This window comes from Ictidomys tridecemlineatus, chromosome 4 (assembly GCF_052094955.1).
Source record: "Ictidomys tridecemlineatus isolate mIctTri1 chromosome 4, mIctTri1.hap1, whole genome shotgun sequence".
NCBI classification, from domain to species: Eukaryota; Metazoa; Chordata; class Mammalia; order Rodentia; family Sciuridae; genus Ictidomys; species Ictidomys tridecemlineatus.
The window spans coordinates 81,116,241-81,130,303 of NC_135480.1; the positions used below are offsets into that span (position 1 = coordinate 81,116,241).

General features: G+C 41.1%; 2 pseudogenes; both read left to right on the top strand.

Moving 5' to 3' along the window:
• The first annotated feature begins 1,507 nt into the window (after window positions 1–1,507).
• LOC144376691 (lysine-specific demethylase 4D-like) lies at window positions 1,508–3,220 on the top strand (annotated as a pseudogene).
• Window positions 3,221–8,620: 5,400 nt separating this feature from the next.
• LOC101967611 (lysine-specific demethylase 4D-like) lies at window positions 8,621–9,550 on the top strand (annotated as a pseudogene).
• Window positions 9,551–14,063: the final 4,513 nt, after the last annotated feature.

The following is a 14,063-nucleotide window of genomic DNA, read 5'->3' on the forward strand; positions in this document are numbered from 1 at the left end:
CACAGGTATATAGGATAATAATGTCCCTTCCACCACTTTTCCCACCCCCACACTCTCTTGTCTCCCTGCACTTTCCTCTGCCCAATTTAAACTTCTTCATTCTTCCCTACCCCCACTCCTAATTATGGTTCAGAATCTGCTTATCACAGAGAATATTTGGCCTTTGGTTCTTTGGTTTGGCTTATTTCACTTAACATGATACTCTCCAGATCCATGCATGTACCTGCAAATGCCATAATTTTATCCTCTTTTAATGCTGAGTAATATTGCAGAGTGTATATATACCAAGTATCTTTATCCATTCATCTATTGAAGGGCATCTAGTTTGCTTCCACAGCTTAGCTATTGTGAATTGAGCTGCTATAAACATTGATGTGGCTGCATCATTATAGTACGCTGATTTTAAGTCCTCTGGGTTTAGACCAAGGAGTGGGGAAGCTGGGTCAAATGGTGGTTCCATTCCACATTTTCTGAGGAATCTCCAAACTGCTTTTCATTATACTGCTTGATTTTTAAATCATCCTGAAAACCATGAAGTATTATTAATCTTCTATTTATTTATTTTTTCTTGATTGTATATTTTCATTTAAATCTTACATAACTCAAGTTTTGTACAAAGCTATATAATGAAAAATTGTGGTTTCCCTCTAAGGCCTTAAGTATCCAAAGTTTAAAAGGTTAATTTTAAAATAACCAAACAAATAAAACAACAAAACCTTCGTGGTGTATTATTCTTTTAATACCCAGCTGCATTAAAAATATCATTTATTTCTTTTTAAATATTTTTGTAAATTTGCCATTAATTTAACTTGAGCCTATGGGATTTCCAGTGGGGCTTGTTCTGGTTTTGGCATCAAGGTTATGCTCATGGCCTCATAAACCCAAATCATTCTAAAAAAGGTTACAGAAAAGAAAGTAAGAGAATCTACTTACAAAATAATATGAGTTTAGGCTTTGGGGATTAGCTTTTTCCCCCAATATTTTTATTGCTATATCATAATCCTACATGATTGTTGGATTTATTTTGGAGGGGGTACTAGAGATTGAACCCAGGGGTGCTTTATCACTGAATTCCATTCCCAAGCCCTTTTGATTTTTTATTTTGAGACAGGGTCTCACTAATTTGCTCAGGTATCTTCCTAAGTTGCTGAGGCTTGCCTCGAAATTGTGATCCTTCTACCTAAGCCTCCCGAGTTGCTGGGATTACAGGAATGGGCCACAATGCTATGCTCTAATGGTTGCATTTGTTACATAATTGTATCTGCACACAATATAAGTATAATTTGATCATTGTCATTCCTTACAGATCCAACAAAGGGAAACTCACTGAGCTGCAGGCTGAGCCAGTTCTTGGATTGTGGTACCTGCTCCACTGGAAAATACTCAATTTTATTTGGGTAAAATATCCGCTGATCAGAATACTTTTGGTGAATCAGCAAAGTTGGAAAAGATATATCATTAAATTGGAGGCTCAAGACTGGGTTACTGCCTCATAGATAAGCAAACATACTTAAAAGAGAAAGGAAGAAGGGAGTAAGAAGGAAGGAAAGAAAATAAGGAGGAAGAAGACAAGTAGAAGAAATAATTCCCAAACATTCTCAGGAATCTGTAATACATCGAAGGTTTTAGAATCTGTTGCTGAAAATATTGCACCATGAAGTCTGCTCACTGTGGTACCCAGACAAGAAGTTCCACCATTATGACATTCCACCCAAACATGGAAGAATTCTCAGATTTCAACAATTATATTGCCTACATGGAATCCCAAGGGGCACACAGAGCTGGCCTGGCCAAGGTAATTCCACCCAAGGAATGGAGAGCCAGGCAGTCCTATGATGATGTCAGTGACATCTTAATACCCACTCCCCTGCAGCAGGTGGTCTCTGGGAAGGCAGGTATGTTCACTCAATACCACAAAAAGAAAAAAGCCATGACAGTGAGAGAGTATCATCTCCTGGCAGACAGTGAAAAGTATAGAACTCCCCCACACCTGAATTTTGAAGATCTGGAGAGAAAGTACTAGAAGAGCCGCCTCTATGACTCACCAATTTATGGTGCTGACATCAGTTGCTCCTTATTTGATGAGAACACTAAAGAGTAGAACCTGGGACACCTGGGAACCATTCTGGACCTGTTGGAACAGGAATGTGGAGTTGTCATTGAGGGTGTCAACAGGCCCTACCTGTATTTTGGCATGTGGAAGACCACTTTTGCATGGCACACGGAGGACATGGACCTTTACAGCATCAACTACTTGCACTTTGGGGAACCAAAAACGTGGTACTCAGTGCCCCCTGAACATAGGCAGCGCCTGGAGTGCCTGGCTAGGGAGCTTTTCCCGGGCAGTTCCCAGTGCTGTGAGGCCTTCCTGAGGCACAAAGTGGCCCTCATCTCGCCCACAGTCCTCCATGAGAATGGCATTCTCTTCAATCGTGTGACTCAGGAGGCTGGTGAGTTCATGGTGACATTTCCCTATGGCTACCATGCTGGCTTCAATCATGGCTTCAACTGTGCGAAGGCCATCAATTTCGCCACTTAGAGGTGGATTGATTATGGCAAAGTGGCGTCACAGTGCAGCTGTGGGAAGTTCAGGGTCAGCTTCTCCATGGACCCCTTTGTTCGCATCCTGCAACCCGAGCGTTATGAGCTGTGGAAATCCAGGCAAGACAGGGCCGTAGTGGACCACACTGAGCCTACAGCGCCTGGTAGACAGGCGATGACCACCTGGAGGGACGTCCTTTCACGTAGGAAAGCTTCCCCCAGCCTGAGACAGTTCCCACTCTGGCAAGACCCAGCAGCTCTGGACCACACCAAGCCCACCGCATCAGCAAAACAGAAACAGGTTCCTGGGAGACTGGCGGCTAGCCTGAGACACCTCCGCAGGCAGCAAAAAAGATGCCTCAAATGTTCTATAGCCACAGGCTGTGGGAGCCGTGGCTGCACCCCAATATGTCCTGCGACCTGTAGCAAGTCATCCCCAAATGGTTATATGCAGCCCAGGACTACAGTTAAAGGTTGCTTCTCAAAGTCTGGAAGGATCCGGTCAAGGACCAAAACTGTCAGTCCTCTTTGTTCTTGGGAATTGGAGGCTCCTGAGCCTACTGTCTTGACACAGACCAAAGGACTCCTAATGGTGGCCACAGGGAACACAGCTTCAGGTTCTGAGCATCAGCCCTTGCCTGAGGATAGAGCTTTGATGAATGATTCTGTATCTGTGTGAGCTGGGCCCCATTTTCCTGCCAAGGCTTCTGGATGTTGCTGTGCCCCTGATCTTCAACCCTTGGGTCCCCCACTGGATCCTGATGAACCAATGCACCCTGGCCCATGCTTGCAATCTCTGGATAGCATCACGCTGTATCTCCCTGAAATTGTCCCACTCACTGCTCCTGACATCATTCCACCTGTAAGTGTTGCCAAGGATGCTACTGGGGACTGCATGATACCTGCTGAGGTTTTAGGCTTGGACCTCTCTTATTCCTCCAAGATTCTGGATCCAGTGGAGGTCTCCAGGATCTTCTTGCCAGTAGAGGGATTTGAACCTTTGAGTTTGGAGAAGCCTTGGCCACCAATGGATGCTCTTAATCTTGGCTACTGAGTATTTTGTAAATGTGACAGTGTCTTTGACCCCTAATCCTAGTGTTTTGGTTCAAATATAAATTGTCCCCCTGAACTCATTCAGAAGAATTAGTCCTGTATGAGTGTTATTGTTTACCTGTATGTGTCTAATAAAAGCTCAAGTGTTAAAAAATGCAATAATTTTCATAAGAGAAATGATTAGATCACAATAGATATGACTTCATCATTGAATTAATCTAGTCATATGGATTAACTGGGTCAAAACTGTTGGCATGTAAGATGTGTCTGGAAAACAGTAGATCACTGGGGGACTTTGGGGTTTATGTTTTGCTTTTGATGAGTATTGATTTTCTCTCTCTGCTTCCTGGTTACCTTGTTCTGAGCTGCTTTTCTCTGCCACACTCTTCCACTGCAATGTTCTGCCTCACTGAGGCCCAGAGCTGTGGAGCTGATGATCCATAGAACCTATGAAACCCTGAGCCAAATAAATGTTCCTTAAGTTGTTCTTGCTGGGTCTTTTGTTCACAGTGATGAAAAACCTGATTAAAACAAGGGGTCTTATGTTAATAGTTTTAAGAGAATGGAGAGTTAATCTATGTATAGTGTTTAAAGGTGTGACCTTTAGAATGTGTTTAGTTTAGATTGCATCCTTAGGGTCAAGCTGTCATGATAGAATCCTAGTGATATTATAAGGACAGGGAAAGAGACCATATATCAGAGAGATATGTACATGCTCTCCCTACCATATGATGCAACCAGTAGACACCCTTATAGGTGACTGCATCATCCTGTTTGGAGTTTCATTCTCCAAAATCATGAGTCAAAAGAAATTTCTATGTTTGCCAAGTAGTCTGCCTCACATATTTCATTATAGCAACAAAGTGCTGCCAAATCCACTCAGGAAACTTGGAAGGAACCATAGAAGTTCTCAGCCATACAGCAATCCTGGCATGTGCCTATCTCTAGTACCTGTTCCCTGTTACTTTCAAGAATTGACATTTCTGAGGATGCCTGATGCTTTCTCCCTCTATAACAACTAGGGCTCACTGTGGCCTAGGAAGTGGATCTCCCCACCCTATAAGCTGCCACAGGATGTTGTAGCATCTCTCAGGGACTCTCAGACCACTCCTGAACATGGCTGTTCCTGTGGCCCCTACCATGGTCTAGATGCCATGCCTACCTCTTGTTTCTTATGACCTTGTTTCCTCCTCTATGGTATATGCTTCTACCTCCACAATCATGGGTCAACATTGGATGATGCAGAGAACCTGACTGAGCTTCTTTACTTCATCCCCAAATTCCATCAGGGTGTCTGTCCTTAATCAGCCTTCCCCTGGATCTTGCCACTGCCAAAGTGAGGACCAGTAGCACCTCAGAGCCCGACAAGTGTAACATGCTCTGCTTCCCAGGCTACCACCAACCACTGCTCCTGAAGAAACTAAACTTTTTGACCAATTGAGTCTGGTAGTTCTACCCTAGGCAGGTTTTGTAACATTATTGCTGTGAAGTAAATTTGTTATTTCTAATGTGTACCCACAAAACAAAGAGGGGGAAACCCTTAAAATATATTCTTCATATCAAATTGTATGAAAGAGATATATCTAAACAGGTTTTCCTGTACCAAGGAAAATGCAAACAAAGAAACCTCACTGAAGTCATGGATCTTAGTATCAGACAAACAAAATGAGGCCAAAGCTATATAGAGGAAGGATATGTGTGTGTGTGTGTGTGTGTGTGTGTGTGTGTACTTTTTTTCTAGTTGTAGATGGGCACAAAATATCTTTATTTATTTTTATGTGGTGCTGAGGATCGAACCCAGTGCCTCACACATGCGAGGCAACCACTTTACCATTGTCTACAGCCTGGGCCCTAGAAAAAGAGCACTTTAAAAAAAAACAAATTGTAATTATTAACATATATGAATTGTGCAAATTAATGAGTTTTACTGTGACCTCTCCTGACATGAATATATCATGCTTTGATCATATCCACTGTCTAGAAGTTTCTTCATAATACTAAAGAACTCTTTAAACATGCTTTGCAATGAAAGTAAAGCAGTTATGAACATCCATGAAAAATTTTCTTTCATTAAATATCAAAATATTTTTCTTGTGGTTAAATATATGTAACATATAATTTATAACCATTTTAGTGACTATAAAAGACATTCTAATTATATTATCTACACAACCACTATCCATCTGCAGAGCCTTTCCTCACCACAAAGTGGTACTCTACCCATTAGGCAATAGTTCTTATTACACACTGCTCCAGCTGCCAGAATCCATCATTCTACTTCATTTCTGTATTAATTTGACTATTATGGCACCTACAACAAGTGGAATAATACAGTATGTGTTGTTTTGTGTCTGGTTTGTTTCACTTAGTATAATGTGCGCATTCACATTGCAACATGTATCAAAATTTTCTTCTTCAACACTAGACACTGTCCCAGTCTGTATATACCCAACATTTTATGTATATATTCATCCATTGATGGATATTTGTTTTTTTTCCCACCTTTTAACTATTGTGAACAGTGCTGCATGAGCACTGATGTACAAAATTCTTTTAAAGTTCTTTTTTAAAGCCATTTTTATCACCTTTTAGGTTCAGTTCTAAATTCTTTATTAAAATCATGCATGTATTGACCATATTTCTTGCTAAATAACTACAGTATAAACTTTTTATATAATTATTTCTTAATTTAAAAATTTATAGCTAAGCTTATTATTTTAGACTTAAAATTAACTCTGGCATTCCCCATGGGCATTGAGAGTCTGCTGAAAGCTACAGATCTTCCCTTTTAACAACTCTACACACGTGAAAATCTATAAACATTTCAGGGAACTCGTGAGTCCCTTCTGTTTTATCCTAGGTGACAGGTTTATAATTCTAGTTTCTTTCCATATTTCCTCATTGTGAGGGTCTGAGGCTTTGGAGGAACACATTTACTCTTCCCTTCATTAGTACAGCCTGGATATAGGTATGCTCCATGTCTTATTCTTACTGGTAGTCTCTCTAGACTCCATGTGGCTTTTCTGGGTGTAGGGGACAGGAGGCTGTACAGTGCCAGGAAGCTCTTCTCAAGCTTCACACACAAATGTGAATCCCATTGCAAGTGGGATCCCATTGCATTTTGTGGGATGGACTGTGTAGGGCTCCCCACTTGTGCTCTCAGAGGTCGCCAAGGTTCTGAATGTAACCAGAGCAGGTGGGGTGTGCTTGTAGGAGAATGCAGTCAGGAATGTCCCAGAATCATGCACAGGGATCAGTCTGTGCTTGGTTAAAGGGTTTTCCTCATAATTTTCATGCTAAGCTTGTGTTTCTAGGATGGAGCAGTAAGTGTTGCCTTTGTGACCTAGAGGGAATTGTATGGCGGAAATGCAGAGGAGAGTTCTGGAGACAACAGAAATGTTATTGCTTTTTTCTCACTGAGGATATAATCCCTAGGATGCAAGTGTCCCAAATGGGACACTTAGTCACGGAATGCTTCACAGAGCAGAAGACATTTTTGAGTCCCTTAAGATCCAGAGCAGGATTTTCCACTTTCAGGAATCCGCATGTGCAATAGGCCTAATGCAGAGCAGAGTGATTATGTTTTCTTAGGAATAGAAAGGAAGCTCATTTGTGTCTGGGGCATAGAAAGGAAGACGAGGCAGGGCCAGAGTATGTGGGCCTTGTGTCTCATGGTAAGTGTTTGATTCTTTCGCAACTTGAAAGGAGAAGGCATTAGAAGTAAAAATAGCAGTTGACATGATATGATTTCCAAATTTCAATAATCAGCTTAGTCGTGTGAAAAATGTGGGGGCTGGAGTAGCAGCTAGACCATCTAGATAATACATTGAGAGTAATGCTAACTTAGACTTTATTGGTAGTGTTGAAAATGCACACAGTGGACAAATGCAGAATGTATTTTTGAAGTTGAAAATGCTAGTTTGGATAGAGAAAGAAATATTTCAGAGAAGCAAGCCCCCTCTCCTCAGTAAGAGCCATCCTTACTTCTACCCACAGAATTTCAGTAAGGCTCTAGAATTGGAAACACCAGGTAAAGATGAAGACATAAGTAATAAGAAGTTGATATATGTTTGAGGTCCTGAGTAAAGGCAGCAAACCCCCATATCTTAATCCTATCTCATCCAGGTGGCAATTCTGTCTTTCCTAATGTTACAAGAGATGGAAAACAAGGCTGAGAGACTGAACTCAGGAACTCCAGGAACAGAGGAGGATGGGAGGGAAATGTCCAACTGAAAGGGAGAGTAAGTCAATATTGAGATGCTAGGATCACAAGATGGAAGCTCACTGTATTTCTTGGCAGAGAGCAGCCCTAGGGAGCTGCTGGTTCACAGCAGATCTCACATGGACTTATATTGATAAGAACTGAGAGGTGGAGGCTTTTATTCCTTCAGATGAAGTTTTATTGCCCCTGGTGTGCACGGACACAGGTTTCAGCTCCCAGTTCCTACAGCTGTGGAGAGATGCCTCACCCAAGGCCATGGCTCTTCTCAGGGAAGCCCATATCCAATGAGTGCTTCATGCTGAAGCATGAAAGTTTGGCCACAATGCTCCTCCTGGGACAACTCTGAAGGGCCAGTTCAGCTCAGAGTTCCTTGAAGGATTGGCTATGACTGTCTTTGAGATGGAACCTGGGCTCAACTTTTTCTTTGCTCAACCCTGCCTCAGTCCCCTCCCTTTCCCCTACCCATATGTACCCCAAGGGCACTTCTAAAAAATACCAGTGCTGAGCTCTTGAAGTCTGTTTCTAGGGCAAGAAACTAGAACAACACTCTAGGTCTTGATTGAGAAGGTGAAGATCTGTGGCCCCTGCTGACATTATAATCCTTCATTGCAAGGTTGTTCAGGGATGTGAGGAATTAGAAAATGCCAGATGATAATCTCTGCTTCCAATTCATGAACTTTTGTTTAACTCCTGGAGAAAACAAATGCCTCTGAGTAGTAAAAGGCACAAGCATATGAGGCAAGTGTTGTGCTCTAGGCATGATAAATCATTTCAAGATCTACTTCTAGATTTAGTGGAAATTACATGGAATCCCACGAGGCACACAGAGCTGGCCTGGCCAAGGTAATTCCACATAAGGAATGGAGAGCCAGGCAGTCCTATGATGATGTCAGTGACATCTAATAGTCACTCCCCTGCAGCAGGTGGTCTCTGGGAAGGCAGGTATGTTCACTTAATACCACCAAATGAAGAAAGCCATGACAGTGAGAGAGTATCACCTTCTGGCAAACAGTGAAAAGTATAGAACTCCCCCACACCTGGAGAGAAACTACTGGAAGAACTGTCTCTATGACTCACTCACCAATTTATGGTGCTGACATCAGTGGCTCCTTATTTGATGAGAACACTAAAGAGTGGAACCTGGGACACCTGGGAACCATTTAGTACCTGCTGGAGCAGGAATGTGGAGTTGTCATTGAGGGTGTCAACACGCCCTATCGGTACTTTGGCATGTGGAAGGCCACTTTTGCGTGGCACACGGAGGACATGGACCTTTACAGCATCAACTACTTGCACTTTGGGGAGCCCAAAACAGGGTACGCCGTGCCCCCTGAACACGGGCAACGCCTGGAGCGCCTGGCCAGGGAGCTTTTCCCGGGAAGTTCCCAGGGCTGTGAGGCTTTCCTGAGGCACAAGGTGGCCCTCATCTCGCCCACAGTCCTCCATGAGAATGGCATTCCCTTCAACCGCATGACTCAGGAGGCTGGAGAGTTCATGGTGACAGTTGCCTATGGCTACCATGCTGGCTTCAACCATGGCTTCAACTGTGCAGAGGCCATCAATTTCGCCACTCTGTGATGGATTGATTATGGCAAAGCAGTGTCTCAATGCAGCTCTGGAGAGGTCAGCTTCTCCATGGACCCCTTTGTGCGCATCCTACAACCTGAGCGCTATGAGCTGTGGAAATTCGGTCAAGACAGGGCAGTAGAGGACCACACTGAGTCCAAGAAGTGACTAAGCCAGAGCTGCTGACCACAGAGAGGACTGGATGCTCTTGAGAGATACCTAGATGCTTATTGTTTCTGGAGAACTGTGCTGGCTGGCAGCTCTTAAGTGTACTCATAAGCCCAGGGTCCAGATGCCCCTCCTAAGGCTACAGAGCTGATGCAAAGCCTGGTAGAGTCATTAATTTCACGTGTTGCCTGTTGTGACTCTGTCAAGAAATACTATCCATCCATCGTAACTCTATCAACTGGTAGATGTGATAATCGTGGTTGTGGTCTTTGCAAAGTGGGACTCAATTTGTGAGACAACTTTCCAGACTCCAACCAAGAGTCACCTTTTGATCTGCACCAAGAGAACAGCTTGCAACACAGAGCCTCAGTGCCTGCCTTTGGATGGCATTTACACAATCTGTAAGACCTGGTCTCATTTTTCTGCCATGGTTCCTGGATTCTGCTGTGCCCCTGATCTTCAACCCTTGGGGCCCCTCCTGGTTCCTGATGCACCCCAGCCCATGCTTGTTCTCTCTGGAAAACAGTACTAAGTTGTCTCCCTGAAATTGTCCTGCTGACTGCTTCCAATGTTATTATGCCTTTTAGAAGGCTCTTCAGGGCCACTGTTGGGTACTAAATGACCCCTATGAACCTTGCAGAAGTTGTAGTGTTGAACCACTCTTCCTCTAGGAATTTAGACTCAACTAAGGTTGCCAAAATCCCTTATGTCTCTGGGTGGGATTCCTCCCAGCTGAAGCTAGATGATGCTGCACCTTTGAGGCCTAAAATCACTTTATTAATGGTTGCTCTCAACCTCTGAATCCATGGCTACTTAATATATTGCCAAATGCTGTGCCTCTGACTCCTAACACTTGGAACCACAGAATATCCTCATCAAGCAACAATTCAGGCCTGAGTCTTTCACCTGTGGAGACCCCAGAGTGGAGACCAGTGAGATGTTTGTGCTTTCTCCCGCTATGGCAACCAGGGTTCACTGTGCCACAGAAGTGGACCTTCCCTCCCCATAAGCTGCCACAGGAGGTTGTGGTATTTCTCAAGGACTCTTAGCCCACTCCTCAACATGGCTGTGCCTTTGGACCCTACCGTGGCCTGGATATCATGACCACCTCTTGCTTCTTATGTCACCCTCAGGATATCTCCCCTGTGGTGTTCCCCTCTGGCCCCCACAATCATTTGAGCCAATATAGGATGACTGAGCCTCACTTCATCCCAAGTTGAATGTGGGCCTCTAAGCCACTGACTTTAGCTTCCATCAGACATTGCTATAGCCTCAGTGAAGCCCAGGGCTTATCGAAGTTCTTTAAACACTGACATGCTTTACCTCCCAGGCCACCACCAACCATTGTTCATGCAGAAACTAGAACTTCCGACTTTTTGGAGTAGGCCTGAGTGTTCTGACACTAGGTGTTTTGTACTTTTGTGATATTTAATAAATGAATTTGTTATTTCTTCTTTGTTTAATAAATAAATTTGGTATTTCTTCTTGTACCTGCAAAGATAGTTGAATTAAAAAATATAAATGTGTGTATATATAATATAAATCTGTGTACACACATGTGTGGTGTGTATGATTTTTTTTTTTTTTGTACTGTGTTTCAAAGTTAGGGCCTCACATATTGTAGGGAAGCATTCAACCACATTCCCACCCCTTTTCTAATAAGACTGGGTCTTGCTAAGTTGCTAAGGCTGACCTCAAACTTGCAATTTCCCTGCCTCAGCCTCCCCAGTAGCTGGAGTTACAGACGGTTACCACCACACCCTGCTCTTAAAATGTGTTTTCGAACTCAGAATTAGATTAAGGAGATAGAGCTAAAATAAAAAGGCTGAACACAAAAGAATGGGAGGTGCTATCAAAGATAATGCAAACAAAAATAGAGCCACACACTTTAATATTAGAAAAACTGTAATTGAGACCAAAAATACATAGAAGAGCTTTTAATTATACTAAAGGCTAAAGTTCACACTGAAAATAAAGCAATCATGAACATTCATGCAGCTTGGATAAATTATACTAGATAAAATACAAGTTGAAACAAACATTAAAAGTAGAATCTAATTCATCTCAGTCCAAACAAAAAAACAAATGGACAAACATAAAGATATAAATAATTCACATTAACAATAAGGTGGAATTTATGTACCTGGTGATAAAGATGCTTGCTTTTTTCAAGTGCCAGAGGATCAAATTTGACAATAAATTAGGGTGGTAAGAAAACATAAATACACTTTTAAACCAAAGTAAAAAAAATGTGAACATTCTAAAATACAGTGCAATAAGACTAGGAATACATTTAAAAACCAGAGAATCTGGAAGGACTTTTCTCAAAGTTAAAAATTCTCTATTGAATTAGAGAGAAACAAAAGCCAGAAAAAGCCAAGTTGTCAGAAATCAGAATAACAGTATGAACTCTGGGTCAGACAGCCTGAGTTTGAAACTTAGTTCCATCTCTTAACAGCATGTGTGGCCTTGAAAATTACTTGTTGATGACAGATTCCTCAACTTAAAAAAGAAATAACATCTACCTCATGTGTCTGGTCCAATAGTTCTATGAGTTAATATCCATAAAGTGTTAAGATCAATGCCTAGGACACAACATGTATTACTGGAGAGTTTTTAGATTTCAAAATTAGTACACATATGTGCAGAAATATATGAGATTCAGTGAAGACCGCGTTGAAGAGGATTTGCAGTGTTGGATATTTTTTTCAGTCAAATTGATAGGATGAAATTAAATGGATCAAGGTTCTGATTCAAAAAGTTAGGAACAAATAATGAGTAGCATGAAGGAATTGATAGAGAAAACACACAGGAATTAATGATTAAGAATAACTAAAATCGAGGCTGGGGATATAGCTCAGTTGGTAGGGTGCTTGCCTTGCACGCACAAGGCTCTGCATTCAATCACCATGGACCTCTAGAAAATAAAATTAAAATAATAATAATTAAAATCATAATAAATCAACAGAAAGCTTGAATAATATGTACACTTTTCTAGAAAATTAACTTACTAAAACTAATTTAATTAGAAAATCTAAACCATAAATTTCTATGTCAGAAATATAGAAAAGCTGGTGCATGCCTATAATCCCAGCCTATAATCCCTGCAGAGGCAGGATTGCAAATTCATACCTAGCCTCAACAAATTAGCAAAGCCCTGAGTAATTTTGAGACCCTGATTAAGTGGCCACACATTAAATCCCTGGCACACACACACCAAAAAAAAAAAAAAAGAAAGAAAGAAATATACAAAAACCAGGTGTGGTAGCCCATGCCTGTTAAGCCCAGCAATGCAGGAGCCTGAGGCAGGAGGCAGGAAGCAGGAGAATGTGAGTTCAAGGCCAACCAGGGAAACATAGTGAGATTTCCCCATTGAAAGAAAGAAAGAAAAAAAAGAAATACAGATAGATGTCAAAAGATCTACTATTTAAAAATTCCCCAGAGGAAATAATATTACAAAGTAATTATGTAATACCTCTTTCCAAATCATTTTGGGCATTTAAAAAGAAGAAACTTCAAGTTGTAAAGTCAACACAATATTGGTAAAAAATCATGACAATCTTGCATAATAATAAAATTATAAATAAAACTTATTTATGAAGATTGATGCAAAAATATCAAGTTAAATATTAGTTAAGAGATATTAATCCCATTAAAAGAATAATTATATAATGACTAATGGAGTTCATTGCCTGTAGGCAATAATAGTTCTGTTAGATAAAACGTGTAGACTGTTGGTATGAACTGGAATTCACACGAAGCCCAACAGACCAAACTAATGTGGAGTTACATCACAGTAGCTGAACAGTTGCTAATTGTAGGAAAATCTGCAAATAGTTAACCAATTAACCACTAACTAATTAATTTGTCTCTATACCTCACTTTTATGTTTGTGTATATGCTGTCAGATCACATTGTTAATTGATGTTCTCTAAACTTGTTTTATTTCTGAGGCCTGTTAGATTTGTGAATCATTTTTGGTTTAATTTTTTATTTCATTGTTTTGTGGTACTGGTGATGGAAGCCAGGGCCTCACACATGCTAGGCAAGTACTCTACCACTGAGTTATGTCCCAAACCCTCATTTTTGCTTTGTTTTGTTTTTAATTGATCAATAAAATAAAAATTTCATTAGCATGAGGGTTGCTTCTTTTAACAGTTTGAATAAGAAAATTTAAGAGCTGAGCATATAGCTGAATGGTAGAGTGCTTGCCTAGCATGCATGAAGCCCTGGCTTCAATCTGGAATACTATAAATAAATTAAATGTAAGAATCCTATAAATGGATCCAAGAGTAAGAAGTATGTGATCATTTTTATCATTGTTGAAAGGCATTTGAAAACAATCAACACTTGGTCTCCTCTCATTTTAAATATACACCAAGAAACAAGCAATGGATAGTCCTTAAAATAATAATGGTTTCTCTAATTGTCTACTTAGTTCTCTTAACCCCAACACCAGTATTTTCCCCAATGTAAAACATGTGAGACATTGATGCTAATAATTTATTTATAA